Source organism: Juglans microcarpa x Juglans regia, chromosome 8D (assembly GCF_004785595.1).
Source record: "Juglans microcarpa x Juglans regia isolate MS1-56 chromosome 8D, Jm3101_v1.0, whole genome shotgun sequence".
NCBI classification, from domain to species: Eukaryota; Viridiplantae; Streptophyta; class Magnoliopsida; order Fagales; family Juglandaceae; genus Juglans; species Juglans microcarpa x Juglans regia.
This window is the reverse complement of record NC_054608.1, coordinates 6,277,752-6,296,065: the sequence shown is the minus strand read 5'-3', so window position 1 is coordinate 6,296,065 and position 18,314 is coordinate 6,277,752. Positions and strand designations below refer to the sequence as shown.

The window sequence follows — 18,314 nt, the reverse complement described above, 5'->3', positions numbered from 1 at the left end:
TCATTAATAAACAAAAATTACATACAAGCCATATGGCGACAATTTATAGGTATGTACATTTACAAAAAGCAAAAGAAAGGGAAAGAAAAGCAAAATGAAATGACAGTAGTGGCACCAAGGAGCTAAGGCATGGCGACGTCAGGCACCATGCTCAGAGACCTCAGTACTGAGAGCGTCAACCTTAGGAATGTCAGGATCAGGATCACCGGGCTGGGGACCAGCAAGTTTAGGCATGACCGGAAAGGTAGGACATGTAAATGCATAAGGGATCTCTTCATCCCAATCTTGCGGTTGAACGTGAAAGTTTCTTCGTCAACAACAACTTGGGTAAAGGCAAGATCTCCCAAATATTTGTCGAGAGTCTGCAAACATAGCTATAGTCTCTTCAGGATATGGTCCCCCATCAACCTAAGACCTTCAGCACAACATGCCCCCACGTGAGATCGGAAACCTCCGGGACCAACTTTAGCTTACTATTTATATAGGAGAAAAGTAGCGGTCAATCTCCCACATCCCATGGCAGAAGGGAGAGGTATAAGATGCTTCGAATCCCGAAAAATATGCACCACAAAGCGACATGAAGGCAAAGAGCCGCCTGATGCCCTTGATATTGAAAGAACTAAAAAGTCGCCATCAAATTTATCAAGAAACGTATCCGCAAAAATGGAAAGGAAACAATCTCAAGGTAGCCAAGCAACGAGGAACCTCCTCCAAATTTGGGGTCATGTACAAGTCAGTAGAGAGACACCGACCTCAACAAAAAAATGGGTTTAAGATTAATAATAATTCTCACTGTATGAGTCCAATGAGAATTAGCAAGGTAACTGTAAGGGGTTTTCCCCCCTTTATCTTAGCGAGCCCGAGAAGGGCAACTAAGGGAACTATAAGCAAAGGCCCAGCCCAGAACAAGTAGACCCTTTGGCCTAGCCCACGGGTAGACTCCCTTTAATGAAACCTTCATGAGGGAGCATACTGCAAGGGGATGGGACTTCCAGACATGGAGACCCCTCAAACAGTTTCTAGCCCTTGAGTGTCTGTCTGTGCAATAGGCTAAAAGTATAGGGGACCCTCGATCCTCTGACATGGAAGATATTGATGGACCACCAAAAACGCCAGTGGGGTGAGGAAAATCAGAGAATCACGCCGCATTAATGAGCTACACGCCACATTAATGACGTCATCGTAGAGCCACGTCTTAATAAAGGACTCTAACAAAAGGAATAGTACGAAGGATGTGACTCCATAGGGGTAGATGCGATCTCTCTCCCCCAAACTCCTGATATAAATAGCAACTCCCAGGTACGAGAAACTCTATCTAATTCCTAGACTTTCTCACTTAATTACAAACTTCCAAGAGACGTTACTTACTTCGGCATCGGAGACTCCTTAGCCCCAAGTTGCTTTCTTCTCTATTTTTGCAGGTCCAGTTTTGAAGATCAGAGTTACTAGAACCTGGCCCAAAAGAGTAAGAAACACAACATTAAAAATAATAATATTAAAAATAATTTTCTAATAATTTTTTATTCAACTTTCATCTCAACTCATTTCATTTCAGCTCACTATCCAAACCGTACTTAAATTGTCTGAATTTACTTGTTTCATTATTAATCTTCTAACATTAGTTGATTTGGAAATACATGTTAATCATAGGATTTGGATTCAGGGAGGTTTGGAAGATCTACCTAATGCTGAATGGATATCAACCAAAGTTTCTTACTTTAAAGTACGTTTGGTAGATGAGATTGATAGAAATACAATCCCATAATCAACACCTTATATTTCTCCATAAACAGCTGGATCATTTTTGCTTTATTCTCTCCCTTATTCTCTTAATTTATGTATACGTTTATTTCCGTTAGCTTCTGTATGTTACTTAGCTGACTTTCATTCTTTCATTAATTGCATATTGTAATATGTAAAGTTATATAAATGGCAACACACAAGCCTAACATATTACAGGCATTACAACATTTTTATGGTATCAAGAGCCTAGGGAGAATCTTGAAATATGTCATCTTTTTCTACCTCGAGCATCCCTTTCTCACATGACATCTCCTCAATTGAATTAGTTTCCACCAAAACACATCTACCTAATATCCCCACCAAACTTGCATCCACAAATTACTTCCTATGGAAAGCACAAGTCCTTCCAGTCCTACGAGATCATGTCCTCTTAGGCTACCTAACAAATGACTTGCCCTTTCCACCCACCACCATCATTGATGATAATAATCAATCGATAAAAAATCTAGCAGCAACAAACTGGTTGCATTTGAACGAACTGATCCTTGGTTGGATCAATAGCTCCTTGTCAAAAGCTCCTCTCTCACAAGTGATAAATTGTGAGACTTCCCATGAAGCTTGGGAAGTGCTTGAGACCTTGTATGGACGTCATACTCGCGATTGTGTTCAACAGATGCGTGGAGTGCTACAATCTCTCACCAAAGGTGCTTCACGATGGAAAAGTACCTACACAAGGTCAAGTCATTGGCTCTTTCACTCCGTGGTGCCGGAAAGCCAATGGATGATGATTAATTCATCAACTGCCTTCTTCGTGGACTTGGATAAGATTTTGATCCTATTGTAGAAGCTATAAGTGCAAGGGATGATTTTCCCTCTCTTGAAAATGTTATTGGTAAGCTAAGAGATTTTGAGTTACGTATTTCCTCTCACACATATTCCTCTCATGTTGCTTTGTATACAAATCGATCATCTGGACCCAAGCCTACCAGTAACAAGTATAATCGTGGTAGAGGGCTCAACTATCGTGGAAGAGGAAATCGTGGAGGCCAATGTTCCAATGAATGTTCAAATGGGGGTCATGCTTCTCAACATTCAAATAGAGGACATAACAATCAGAATGTAAATCGTGGTTGTCGAGGATCGCGCATCCCCTGTTTTCGCTGTGGTTGTCCAAATCACAAAGTTGATGCATGTTGTGCCTCAAATGAAGAGGCCGAACAATACCATGCTTTTCTAGCTATTCAAGCTGTGAAAATATTGAAGAATCCTGACTTCCAGACACTAGAGTAACTCATCACATGGCGCCAACAACAACCAAAGCACAAGGTATTAAACCATACAATGGCACTGATATGGTAATGGTTGGTAATGGCTAAAAAATTTCTATATAAAAAATTGCTACATTTACTATTCCGAATACCTCAATGAAGTTGAACAATACTTTGATTGTGCCAAACTTACAGAAAAAACTGCTTTCGGTTTCAAAATTTACAACTGGCAATCAAAATTGTTTCATGTTTATCCTTGGGGTTTTTTTATCAAGGACCTACGGACGAATCGGGTGATGCTTAAAGGAACCGTGCACAATGGCTTACACCCCTTGTCTTCATCCATTCAAAGTCTCAATCCAGTGGCTATTTTCACAAATAAAATTTATGGCAGTACGTAGCATACCAAACTCGGCCATCCCAACATCAGAACTCTTAGAACTTTGTTTCCATGTCTTTCTATTTCAGACAAGCAAGTAGATTTTTGTGACAGTTGTGTCATGGGAAAATCAACTAAATTCCAATTTCAAAATTATAGTTCTCCTGTTCCAATATTTCTACACACTCTTCATACTGATGTATGGAGTCTGACACCAATAACATCCTTTGATGGCTATCGTTACTATCTAGTCATAATCGATTAATATTCTCGATATGTTTGGCTATTTTCTTTATCTCGTAAATTGGATATTATCGACATCTTTCCCAAATTCATTAAGATGGTTGAAATGCAATTTAACACTACCGTCAAATGCATACAAAGTGATGGTGGTGGAGAGTTTGTCAATCATTCTTTAAAAAGTTACTTTGCATCTCGTGGTATAATTCGAAAATTTGCAGTATTTCTTATTAATAGGTTGCCCAGCTCTGCACTAAATGGAAATATTCCTTATCAAATGGTGTTTAAATCAAATCCATCTTATGATTTCTTACGGGTCTTTGGTTGCATGTGGTATCCACTTCTCACTCCTTTTGGCCGAAACAAATTTCAACTTAAGTCCACTCCTTGTATTTTTCTTGGATACACATCTCAATATAAGAGTTATAAGTGCATGGATTTAGTCACGGGCCGCATCTATATTTCTAGACATGTGGTCTTTAATGAAGAAAAATTTCCTTTTTCAGAAAAAGGTTTGATTTCAAAAAAATATTTGATCTTGAAAAAACCAAATTGGTTTACAAATTGACCCCTACCAAAAGTTGTGACACAAGAATCACAAAACCAATTGCAACTACAAGTCCAATTTTTTAGGCCGAAAATGTGCATACAAAGGAATCATTTCATGACTCACGTGCACTTGAACTACAACCCATTTCCATGTCTGCAACTACAAGAAGACATCACATGATAACACGAAATCAAGATGGAACAAGAAGACCAAAGGTATATTTATCTACACGGCATCCTATACCAGTTTGTTTTACAATTGACATTGCAACAACACACTTGGAACCCAAAAGTTTTAAACAAGCTAAAAAAGATCCAAAATGGCAAGAGGCCATGAAGTCTGAAATTGCTGCTCTTCATGAAAATAAAACCTGGAATCTTGTTCCTCCATCTCCAAACTTGAATTTAGTCCTAAGCAAATGGGTCTTTAAAGTTAAAACAAAGGCTTATGGCTCAATAAGACGCTACAAAGCAAGACTTATAGCTCGCGGTTTCACACAACTTCAAGGCCTAGACTATGATGAAACATTTAGTCCTGGTGTTAGACCTACTACAATCAGATTAATTCTTCATCTGGCTTTATCTCAAGGGTGGCCTCTAAAGCAACTCGATGTTACCAATGCTTTTCTACATGGTGAGTTACAGGAAACAGTTTATTTAACTCAGCCACAAGGATTCATTGATCCTTAACATCCCGAGTATGTTTGTAGACTAAACAAAGCCTTGTATGGGCTTAAACAAGTCCCTCGTGCATGGTACCTTAAGTTTATCAATTATCGTATGCAAATAGATTTTCAAATATGTCCATATTACATTTCATTATTTTTTCGATATGAAAAGTCTGAGGTACTCATGCTTCTGATTTACGTGGATGACATAATCCTCACAGGTAGTTCCTATTCATCAATTGCTAAACTGATTCAAAAACTGTCAATAGCTTTTCACATGAACGATCTCGGCAACCTCTATTATTTCCTCGGGGTACAAGTCAATCACACAAGTGAAGATATGTGTTTGCATCAATCTCGCTATCTACTGTAACTGCTACAAAGGTTTGGTTTAGATGGTGCCAAACTAGTGTCAACACCCCTAGCTTCAGGACAACATCTTTCGGCTCAAGAAGGAAGTCCTCTTGACAACCCCACATGCTATCGACCGATGGTGGAAACTCTCCAATATCTCACCATCACCAGGCTAGATGTGGCTTTTGTTGTTAACTTTGTTTCTCAGTTTATGCAGACATCACGAGCTCCACATTTACAAGCAATAAAACTAATTTTCAGATATCTAAAAGGCACAATAAATCTTGGTCTCCACTTCACAAAATACTAATCTCTCCTCTACAAGGATACTATGATGCAGACTGGGCGGGGTCAAAAGATGATAGACGTTCAACATTAGGTTTTGCCATTTACATGGGATTAAACTTCCTGTCGTGGGGAGTAAAGAAACAAAGCATGGTTGCTCGATCAACTGCCAAAGCAGAGTACTGAAGTCTCACAACAACAGCTGCCGAAATTCTTTGGTTCATGAGTTTACTAAAGAATTTGGGATACAAGCTTTTGGCACCTACACTACACTCAAACAACATTAGTGCAATTAGTATGACTAAAAATCCAGTTTTTCATCAACGAACAAAGCGCATCGAAATTGATATATATTTTGATTATGAGAAAGTGGTAGCTGGAATTATTAATCTTGAACATGTTCTAGGTCAAGAACAAGTAGTAGACGTTTTCACAAAGCCATTATGCAGTCCACAATTTAGTTCCAATAGAGACAAGCTTTGCATCAGACCAATAGCGACTTGAGCATGAGGGGGCATGACAGAGATGCAATCCCTTAATCCATGCCTTATATTTCTCCATAAACGGCTGGATCAGTTTTGCTTTATTCTCTCCCTTATTCTCTCAATTTGGTTATACGTTTATTTCTGTTAGCTTTTGTACATTACTTAGCTGACTTTCATTCTTTCATTAATTGCATATTGTAATATGTAAAGTTATATAAATGGCAACACACAAGCCTAGCATATTGCGGGCATTATAGCATTTACAGAGATGAGATGAGAAATTTCTCATCATTCTTTTTCAAAAAATCACTCAAACACAAAATATTTTTCAATTTCAGATTTTCAACATTTTTATTTAATCATTACCAAATCATTATAAATTTTACAAACTTCAAAACAAAAACATAAAAATCAATACAATTATTAATATAATTTTTTCAAATTTTGAAAAAAATACTATATCAAAAATTATATTTAAACAATCTTTTAACATTATAACATTTTTATTTAGGATCATGCTACATCCACCAAGGGTGTAGCCTAAGAGATTCTCCGAATAAGGTCCTTTGGCTTTTTTTCATACATTGTTTTTATGCCCTTAAATATTTTTTTTAAAAAAATTCACGTCATTAAAAAAAACACTTCCTCTGCTACTAGATAAAAAAAAATGAATTGAAAAAAATGTCTCGGGACCGCCTCTCGTTGGCCCAATTCTTTTTATTTAAATTTTTCTTTGCCATTTCTTAAAATCTAATAAAATATCTTGAGTTTCAAAGACCATTTCATTATTATTTATAAAATTCTTAAATATTCCAAATACAAGTGACTCCTAATTATTTGATTTTTAGACAAAGAAGCACTCGAATCAAATGTTGAAGCTCAAGAATCCCGACCAAGGCCATAACATCGACTTTAGTAAAACTAGATATCATGTTATTCATGGTACGACACCAAGACAATCAATAATCAGGACAATCCAACTAGCTAACGTGGCATAGCGGAAGAACAATGAAAATTTAAATAGAAGATCTGTGTATTCGATCAACAAAGAATTCACAAAAATGAAAAACCAAACCACCGTAATTTTACAGGTGTTAGTTTTCTTAGCAGATATGGCTAAAGCTGTTGAGAAAACCAAATACAACAGAGATGACTCGAAAAAACAGATACAACAGATATGACTAAAGCATATGATAGTGTAGATTGGGAGTTTCTAATCCATGTCTAGTCAACGTTTGGGTTTTCTCAGCAGGTTTGTAGTTTGATTCGACTATGTATCTCCCCTTGGTTTTCTACGGTAATGAATGGTAAGGGTGCAAATCGGTCTGTTCGATTCAGTCCGGACTGGTGATGGACCCATTTTCGGTCCATCATTTTTTGCAGATTGGACCGGACCGAACACCCATAGGGACTAGACTGGACTGGTAGCTATTGGTCTGGTTCAGTCCGGTCAGCCCATTCGTTCCGGCCTAATTATTTTTTTCTTTTTTCAAATCAATTAATAAAAAAATTATTTAAAATACTAAATTAAACTAAGTGATTTATTAATGTGGATTATGTAACAAACCCAATAAAAAAATATTTTATATAGTCAATGATAATAAATTAAATGAAAATTACATTATTAATTTATATAATTACTATATAATTAACTAATTGATTTTATAAATTATTTAATTCATAGGTTAACTAATTTAAAATTGTTAATAGTGATATGTTAGATGAAGATATATGTAAAATATTGTTAATTTATAGAATATTAACAAGTATTAATAACATATTTAAAATTATATATTGTTAATTGTACAATTAGTATATAAATAATATATATAAAACATTTTTTTATTTATTTTTCATTCGGTCCGGTCTAGGGTGGAAAAACCCTGGACCGTAGACCAGACCAAAACCTTTCGGTCCTCTAAAACATAGACCATCGATCCGAATCGACCGTCTATCACCCCTAATGAATGTTACTCCTAAAGGCTACTTTCAAGGGGGTCATGGTCTGAGACAAGGGGATCCTATTTCCCCTTATCTTTTTATTGTTGTGGAAGAGATTCTCTCAAGGTTGATGAAGAAAAAATTTCAAGAAGGAAAATAAGGCCATTTTATCACCCTAGCGAGGCTCACATTATCTCTCATCTATTGTACATAGATGACATCGTGATTTTTGCAAATGGTAGGTAAGAATCTCTCCGCACTATTTCTGAGACGCTTGCGGTATATGAAGGTTAGTCGGGACAAATGGTGAGTAAAGAAAAAACTTTTGTATTCTTCTTTAAATACATATCCCCAACAAGACGAAGGAAGCTTTTGGGACTCACGGGTTTTTCAAAGGGATATTTTCCTTTCAAGTATCTGGGAATACCTTTCATAGAGGGAAGATTAAAGGCTACTCATTTTCAAGAGCTGGTGGGGAAAATTGAAGAGAAAACTTGAGGTTGGTCGGCTCGTTTATTGTCTAGTTGAGCTAGATTACTACTCATCAGGCATGTGCTTGGTAGTATCCCTATTCATCTCCTTTCCATCCTAGAAATACCAAATTCTGTCATAGCAAATATCAATTAGTGCTTTAGTGATTTTTTCTAGGGCTCTAAGGATGGGAAACCAAGAAAACATTGGAGAGTTTGGAATTCACTCAAAAAGCTCTACATATGAAATTCAAACAGAAAACTCTCTATGGTTAAGGTTTTTTAAGGCAAAATATGTGAAAAAAGATCATGTTTCCTTAATAAATCCGAATAAAGGTATTCGTTTTTGGAAAATGGTATTAAGAAGTCTCCCATCCATCCTAGAAAAATCAAAGTGGAGACCGAGAGAAGGTTTGGTATCCATTTGGTTTGACAAGTGGTTGGGAGAGGAGACTTTTGGGGAGATTTTACCAATCAATAGTAGTCCGGGTCTAAAGCTGAAAGAGTGCAAGTTGAATGATGAGTGGGATATAGATCTTCTAACTAGTCTTGTTGGCATCCAAAAAGCAGTAGAAATTGTTCAATCTTTGGGTAGCCAAAAAGAAGGAGTGGATATGCTTATCTTGATGGCTAAGGAGGATGGATCTTTACTACAAAAAGTGCTTGGGAGGTTGTAAGGGTCAGAGCTCCCAAACTTACTTAGGCCCCATGGATATGGCATCCAAGTCTCTCCAAAAATACTACTATTACCATGTAGAAAAGCATCAACAATGTGCTAAGTGTGGATGACCATATTAGACGTACAGGTATTCCTAACGTTTCAAAGTGTAACTGTTGTGAAAGATGAGGATATGAAGACCTTAACCATATATTGGCTACCGGTGAGGTGTCAAAGGCAGTATGGGAGAGATGTGCTAAACAGATAAGGCTACCTTGGAGACAGTTCAGAAGATGGTACGAGGTGGTGCAAGTTTGGTTTAACAAAGCTTCCAAGTCCACTACATAAGGTCAACTAATTGGTATAATCTCATCTATAGTCAGTTGGCAGTTGTGGCTAAGAAGATGTATTCTGAGAATGGAAGGAAGACGCATTAACATAGAAGAAACTTGGAAACAAATAAAGTAATGGATTGGGAAATTAAGTGAAAAGCTTAAGGCTGCTAAACCATTGAGTGCAAGGGATGAAAGAGTCCTTGCGAATCTATCCTTCCCTATTTTCATCTCCCTAACCAGCTTGTGGTTTTCTTAGGCCAAGGCCTAAAAGAATTGAGAGTTTCCTTCCCCCTTCTCAAGCCATTTTTGTTTTGTTTGTTAAGCAAGGCGGGTCTCTTCCCTACTTTTCCAAGTGTGTAACTCAACCTTTAAGGTCAACAAATCAAGTTTCTTCAGAGAAACCAAACAGAAGTTGTTCTTCCAAACAAACTATCCTCTCCTCAAGCCATTGTATATGATCACTTGTCCAACCAAACACTTCTTTATTCCATCTCCTCAACACCTTTTTTAGATATTTTAGTTTTTTTTCCAACCTAACCATACCATGGCCAAACTGAGTTTTACACCAAGTGTCTCGCACACAATTATGAAAAAGCTAATGAGAGGTTCACATTTGTTGGAACTTAAAAGGAATAAATCCATACGGCTTATTTCTTTGCTCCAAAGATACTAAGTAAGGTGAATGATCCGAACTTTGTCTCGGCAAGTAAGAAAGCAACACTCCTGGAAAATCCAACAACAAGGAAGAATTTACCATGGTCCGATCCAGCCTTGCCCAACTTCGAGCTCTACCTTGTTGTCCGTTGCACCATGACATCATATTTCCTTCATAATTCGCTCCAACCAATCCCACCGCATCAATGAAATCATTAAATTCCCCCATAGCAATATTCAATCTAGGTCTCCTTCCAATCCTCTCACCATCATTACAAATGATAGTAAAATCTCCCATGATGATCCAAGGTGTGTTACCATTACATACGCTACTCAAATCTTCCCATAACTTTCTACGATCCAGATATGAGCATTTAGCATAAAGAAAAGTAATAGTCACTTGCTTATCCTTCTCTTTTGCTAATATTGTTATACTTGGACCTGTAGTACAAGACACAACTATAGTCCCATTAGTTTTCCACATTACCCATAATTTCCCTCCATCTCCCTCATTTGAAATACCACCCCCAAAATCCATACGTTGTTGAAGTCAACTCATACCGTGTTCACCAACAAAAGGTTCAGCTACAGCTACCTACCACACTTGGTTTATGACTCTATCATTTTTAACAAGTGCTTTCCGAAGATACTAAGCCCTCTTAAATTCCAATACAATATTGGATTCATAGGTCTAGTTTGGATGGTCTACTTTTGGCATTAATGGAGCTCCTCTTTTTTATTTTAACTTCCCCTTCTTCATCTGAGCAAATATCATGTTCTTTTTGTGAATTTTCCAAGTCATTTAGTCATTTAGTTCTTCAGCAAGTCTCCCTCCTGTGTGTCTGTAACATGTACATATGATCCAGTCCCCTGCTGTTCTACTTCCTTGAGGGCAGCCAAGTTAGACTCCAGAGAAACACAATCTTTCTGCAGCCGAATAGGGCATCCATCTACCAACTCTACTCGAGGACTAGTCTGTACACCAACATCTTCATGTTCCTGCTCTAATTCCCTCTCTTCTAATTCTTCAATTAGTATAGTATCGCCCTTTTTCCATACCTTCCTTATCAAAGCTCAGATTATTTTCTGCCCCTTCCATGTCTATTTGCACACTTGATTCTCCAACCAAAACAACATCATTTAAATTTCTGGTTTCCTCTATAAGGACCACATTATTTTCTAGGTTTAGTATAAGATTTCCAGCCATCTTTTCCCCTATTATCGGGCCTTTCTTCTCTCATCTTCTTCCACCAAATACCACCCTCTTCTTTCCTTCCTTACCTTTTCTATTATATACTTATGCTTTTTTACATGTACTGACATTATGCCCTTGCATATTGCAACCGGGGCAATATGCTGGCAGAGTCTCATAAATCACAGATTGGTATCGACTTAGAAAAGCCCTCAGAATACCAATCCAGAAACCCTTTATTGGCTTCAAGAATGCATCCATCTCGATAGATACTCTCGCTCCATCTATCCGAGTTGCACACCTCGTGTTGCTATCACTACGAAAGTAATTCCCCATTGGCAACACAAGATTATGCAAGAAATCCTCATGGTAAAAATTGGGAGGCAACCCAGGAAAAAATAACCAAACAGGGACCAATGATGGTTCATTTTCTTCCGAAAAATCAGTAGACCATTTAAATAGATCATAGGACGTACCTTCGATGTCACAAGCCTTTCGAGCGAAAGCTTTGCAGAAATCCTCCTCTTTTGCAAATTTGAAAAACACATGTCGTGGAGTCCGCATGCTAGATATGACCGGTTGAGAAACCATTCCCCATCGATTGCGAATGAAAGCTCGAATTACATCCAGAGATGACCGTTGATGGAGAAATTTCATCACCAGCAAGTATCGGAATGGCTGAGCAGATCTGTCCAATTCCTCCTTCGAGAGATTGTTATAAGTTTTCCCTCCGATGAATTTCGACACACATAGTGGTATCTCCACTACAGGTAGCAGAATCGGAGTCTAAGAGACTGTTTCCGTGAAGGATCGAGGCCTCAAAGGCAGGGGACTAGGTCCCCTACGGCTGTCATCCCCCCAAGAGAAGCCCTAGCAGAGTAAATAATTTCCCCCCACAGGACTCACGTGACTCAAAAAAGTTGTAACATATGATATGGCTAAAGCATATGATAATATATATTGGTTGTACCTAATAAGGTCTTGTCAACATTTGGTTTTTCTCAACAGATTTGTAGTTTGATTCGACTATGTATCTCCTCCCCTTGATTTTTTGTGGTTATCAATGGTACTCCTAAAGGCTATTTTCAAGGGGGCCGTGGTCTGAGACAAGGGGATACTATTTCCCCTTATCTTTTTATTGTTGTGGAAGAGATTCTCTCAAGGTTGCCACCTCTGATAGGTTTATTAATAGACTAAACCATCTCATGTGTCAAACTGATGTTTTCAAATATGTTTCTCCCTTTAATAAAGGCTCCTTACTCTTGGGAAACTATTCGGGGTAGCAAAAAGAGGATAGTCGACCCACTAAGATCTTTGTGCACATTTTATAAAATACTGAGCAAAGACTTATGGGTTGAAATTTGTCAAAACCTTTTGGGTTCTCAACCTTTGGCAAAGACCACGTTGGGGTTAGTATAAACTAAATGTTAACGGGAGTAGTAGAGGTAATCTTGGTATGGCAGGTGTTGGAGGGGTAGTAAGAGTTGAGTCTGGGAGGTTGATTGTAGCGTTTGCAGCTTCCATTGGGCACGGCACAAACATAAGTGCTAAATTTTTATCGATTCCACATGGACTCAGATTTATTGAACAAAAACTTATTACTAGAGTGGAGATAGAGATGGACTCTCAAGTGGTTATTAATTAGATCAAATCTTCTTCTTGTGGTGTCTGGTACCTTGAACAATTTTGGGAGGAACTTCAGACTCTTTTACAACAACTTTCATTCAACTTGCAGCATATCTATAGGCAAGGAAACTCAGTTGCTGACTTCCTTGCAAGGCTAGGATCTTAAGGGGTTACCAAAAATTGGGAGTCAATGGTTCCAGTTCCTGATCTATTGAGAGGCGTCCTCCGCACTAACAAGCTTGGGTTGTCTCAGATTAGATGGTTTTGTTGTTTTTTGCTATTATTGGAGTTCTCTAGTTTTAGGCTCTTGTTGTGCTTTCTGATTTTATGATTTTGTTGTTCTCTTTGAACTTTTTGGTTATAGCTAGTCTGAAGTTCCCACAATATATTTACAGGTTTCCCTCAACCTTAAGAGAGGATATATATAAAATCTAGGGGCTCTGTCCCCCCCCCCCCCCCCCCCCCCCCTTTTGGAAAAAAAAAACTACTGTAATTTTATTGAAAGGAAAACATTGAATTCTTTTTTTTTTCTTGGCACTGGGTGTCTAGGAATAGTATCCCAACTAATTTGTGAGTGCACAAGCTCTCGGCAAGAAATTTTTTGCAAGTGCACAGTTGGTAATTCAATGAGAAAATCCCACAGTCCGATAACCCCTAAAGATTGTTTGCACTCAAGAGGATTTGAACCTTAAACATAGGGAGCATACCCCCAAGCCCAAGGCCTTTACCACTTGAGCCAATCCCTAGGGATTCTACATTACAATACTTGACCTTATTATGGTAGATTAGAAAATAAATAATGAAACTTTCTCAAATGGAAACTTGTTAGACAAAATGAAATCTACAGGATGATAAATCGGCCAGTATTGAGAAGTTGCAATCTTTCCAGAATCACATTTAAGACTGTCTATCAGGGCCAGGTTTTTTCACGGCTCGGTCTGGAATAACCGGGTTCTAGCCCGGAATACACCCGGGCTGGTACCCGCTTTTTAAAACCAGGGCCCATCCAGCCCGGATGCGATTTTTGACACCCGGATACAGGTTTTAAACCCGGTACCCAAGTTTATATATGGTCCATCAAAAACTAAATGCCCTAGCGCCCCCCCTTCCGAATCACACTCAACTCTCATCTACTCTCTCTCTCTCTCTCTCCCTCCTCTGTGAAGTGCAATGCCCTACGCCTACCTCCCCCTGATTCCTTTCTCTCATATGCTCTCTCTCTCTCGCTCTACTCTGCGCCTGCTTCTACGTCTAGGTCTGTGTCTGCGATGCCCTAGCCCCTCCCGAAATCACTCTCTCATCTTCTCTATCTCTTTCTCTGCTATCTGCGATGCCAAACTGTGGAAGTGCTTGAGCTTGGGATCCAAGAGATTAGAACCAATTTCCGTTTGGGTATGTTTTCTTTCTCCCCCCTCTGTTTTGTTCCATTCTTGTTGATTTTGGGTTTTTTTTTTTAGAATGTTTGAATGTTTAAGGAGTATTTTTATGGGTTAGATCTGTTTGAATGTTTGAGGAGTATTTGTTTAGATCTATTTAGCTGCAAAATGCTAGAGCTATGGGTTATTATTATTTGGAAGATTTGTTTAGTTTTGTTATATCTGATAACATATATATATATATATAATGAAGATTTGTTATTATTTGGAAGAAATGGTTTTTAGGATGTTGTATCTTTGATTTTTCTAGATTTTTTTTTTTAAATTAGTTGTGTTCTGGGTGGAGTTTGGAAAAAAATTTTCGGGCCTTTGGGTTCCAAAATATTTTTAGAAATAGTTTGATGGTGATGATGATGATGATTCCTTTGAGGATCTAGACTCAGGCCCTTGTGCTTTTCCCCTTCCAGCTTTTAAAGGAGCAGTACACTTTTTCTTAGTGGGTTGATGATTCTTTACTCTCCCTTTGCTCCCCACTCTATTCTTGTTGCTTGTGCAGCTGGCACCACACTGAAACCTGATTCTACTGCTTCTGCTTCTCCCAAAAGGCCCTGTCATTCAGTTTTCCCAGTTTCCATTACCCAACACCACAAACCAAAGCCCTCTAGGTTGGAAAAAAGAAAAAAAAGAAATACTACAAACCAGACCCAGAAGGCGACCAGCTCTATTTTCAGCCTACCTCATCTCTCTGCCTCTCTCTCTCTCTTACTGTCTCTTTATCTCTCTCTCTTACTGTCTCTTTACACACAGCTTTTGATAATTGTGCTATTTGATGTACCTAGCAGTATATGCCCCCAACCAAACTGAAAATATGTCAATTGGTTAATATCCCCCGCTTGACCAAGCAAACCCAGGGAACTATAAGTGGTTAATGCTTCATATATACAAAGTCACCATGCACTATGTTGTTATTAGGTTAATTAAGATAGTTATTAGGTACATACATGTTTTCTCAAATATAAAAAACTAGAAAGTTGGGCAAGATTTTTATAGTATGTTCTTGTTATTAATGTTGCTAAGAGAAGTGGCTGTCTATGGATATGTATTTGAATGAAAACTCTACAAAATATTTGTTAGTGTGTGTGTATTTGGAAAAAATAAAAAATAAGAATCCATTCTCATCTTAATCTTTAATTTATTAAGTGAAATTTGTCTTAATCCTTGTATATAATCATTGTTCAAAACTATGTTTTGCAGGATCTCTCAGTTAAATTACTTGAAGTTGTATTTGGTGTGGAGATTAAATCATTAATGGACATGTTACTGATTTTACAATTCATACATTGTAATTTTGTATATTGTAATGTAATGTATAAATATCAAATAATGTAATATGTAATGTATTGTATTGTGATGCATGCATTGATGAATTTATGCATTTAGTATTTAGAACAAATTATGCATTCCAACTTGACTTCTTTAAAAAAAATAAAGGCTTTTGAATAAAAAATAATTATGGTTTGAAATTTTGTGTTTTGCTAATTGAGCTTTTAAAACACACATATTTTTAATAAAATAAAGGCCTTTACTAAAAAAAAAACCGGGTACAACCGGATCCACCCGGGTCTGACCCGGACTAATCCGATCAGAGTTCTGGTCCGAATATACCCGGGTTCTCGGGTTGGAATCCGGATGAACACCCCTACTGTCGGTACACGTTTTGCAACACAAACCTCGTGAAACCTCTATCCTCGCATGACAGCGTGCGAGTCTATATATGACCATCAAAATTAGATCCGCTAGAATTAAGATTTTGTTGAAGTATTTCTTTTAACTCTAAAGTCAGGAAACATGGATTTTTTTTTTTTTTTTTTAAGTGGACAATATCCAATCGGCCTCACTTTCGGTAGAAAAATATTATGCACAAAGAAAATTTAAAACGGAAGTCTTCTTAATGTGCGCCCCCGTCTTCTTGTAAAGTCAAATTCGAACAGCATGCATAAAGAATTTCAAAGCAAATGCCCCTCGTATTCCTCACATTTTTAACGACAAAAAACACGAAAAACCTAGTCAATTTAATCGTGTAAAGGTCCCACAACGCTCACCGTCCACCGCAAGCAAACCCTTGGGGCAGTTTTGTGTATATAAACATGCTAGTATTTGCTAGCTAGAGCAGTACAACACCCAAAAACAGCTTGAGATCAAAGCCCTTCCGTAAGTGAACCAAAAGATACAGAATTAACGATTGAGATAGAGATGGCAGTGATCAAGAAGAGCTCAGCAACATCAATGAAGAGTCATTTGTTGGTGCTGGGTATAACCATATTGGTTGTATCAGCACAGTTTCGTGTTGTCGAGAGCAGAGCCCTTCGGCCCACGAAGGGCAGTACTCCCATGGCGGCATGCGGTCAACATGAGGCCGATGGAGCTGATCAGTCAGTTGGAATGGGATCGTTTGTGGTTTCCTCTAACAACTCGAGCAGTAGAACTCATTCTCCACTTAGGAGCTTGGAAGCCAAATTAGCGTCTGGCCCCAACAAAAAAGGCCCTGGTCATTAATTACCCTTTGCGCACTGCAGCTGATCTTCACTTTGTGTTCCTGTAGTCGTTTTTTCATAGTCTTGTTGCACAAAGCCACAAAATGCGAGTTACATTAACTTCTTTTATCTGTTTAGGATTTTCTCACACACATAGATAGCTAGTTTGTAATCCTAGTTGTGAATTTTCGATATAATTCAAGCGCTCAAGATTCATGATGAATGTATTTCGGAAAGAGAACTTTAATGAATTCGTAACTGTTCGATAATTCAATTAACGATGTCCAGACTGACTTCAGAAACAGGGCGGAGGAACCCATTGTGATCAACTTGTGAGTTAAAGACTTTTTCTCTTTCTTTGGTTTCCTTTTTCGAGCAAAGACAAAAGATCTTACGCAGAAATATACAAAATGTCAACCTGATCTTCTTCGACGTTGAAGTCAAAAGAAAATCAAATGTACAGGCAGGGACAGATATTCCCCCCACATGTTTAGCGCTGACTTCGTGAACTGGTGCCTAGTTTTCTACGATGACCACCTTAATTCTGATAACATAAGAATGTTGCTTTTCTCTCGTGGCGTGTGATATATAAAATATCATGTAATACAAATTCCATGTTCCAACCAATTAGGCCTGAATAATTTAGATAGATAGCGAGATGAGATAAGATAGTTTTAAATGAATTGAATAAAATATTATTATTATTTTAAAATTTAAAAAAGTTAAATTATTTATTATATTTTATGTAAAATTCCAAACAGGGCAGGTTCACACTACCTGTGAGTGTTGATTAAAACGGTGATGAAACAATGAATCAATTGATCGATATCGGTTTAAGTTGGTACTAATAACTAGCAGGAACAGTTTATTACTCACGTAAGAGTTGCAAAATATAAATTAAGATATTTTATAATTCACATCACAAATTGTCGGCCTAAATTAGAGGCCTTTATATGCTACCCACTCGATTAATTTCATATTTTCCACGAAAATGATACAAGAAAAATAATTATTTGTGATGAGAATAAATTTATTTTGATAGGAATTTATCATTTTCTTAACAAATAGTTGACTACAAATAAGTAATTTTCTTATAACTAACTGACTACCACGCAGTAGTACTACGCCTCCAAATAAAGAAGAAGAAAGAAACAAACACAAGCAAAGGTAAAAACTTTCTATATGGAAGGGATGCAAGAAGAGAAAGATATAGAAACACGACAGTAAGTAGGAGCCGAAATGTTTGGTGGCTCTGTGGCAAGCACAAAAGTTGAAATTCAATCTCAGGATCGAGCGAGGCCCCAAAATTAATTAGCAGTCCTTTGTTGGCAATTGAAGTGATATGAATTAGTCAAGTCCATGCCTCCAAAATCAACAGGAGATAGTGATACGTGAAGGGTTATTTGGAATGTTGGAGAGTCAAAAAGCAGAAAAATATAGGTGATCTCCTCAGTCCTCCCCTTCCAACACGGAATTGAATATATTCTGGTACTGCTTGGACCAAAAGCTTAGAGGTTTAGCAGGTGGCCTAAACCATATGAATGCTGAGTCATGCTC

At 37.7% G+C, this 18,314-nt stretch overlaps 1 long non-coding RNA gene across 1 annotated transcript; it reads right to left on the bottom strand.

The window, feature by feature from the left end:
• Positions 1-14,764: 14,764 nt before the first annotated feature.
• On the bottom strand, positions 14,765-15,144 carry LOC121242906. Its single transcript, XR_005936005.1, has 2 exons — positions 15,025-15,144; positions 14,765-14,984 (listed from the first exon to the last, which is right to left on the bottom strand). It is a non-coding gene; the product is annotated as an uncharacterized LOC121242906 (long non-coding RNA).
• Positions 15,145-18,314: the final 3,170 nt, after the last annotated feature.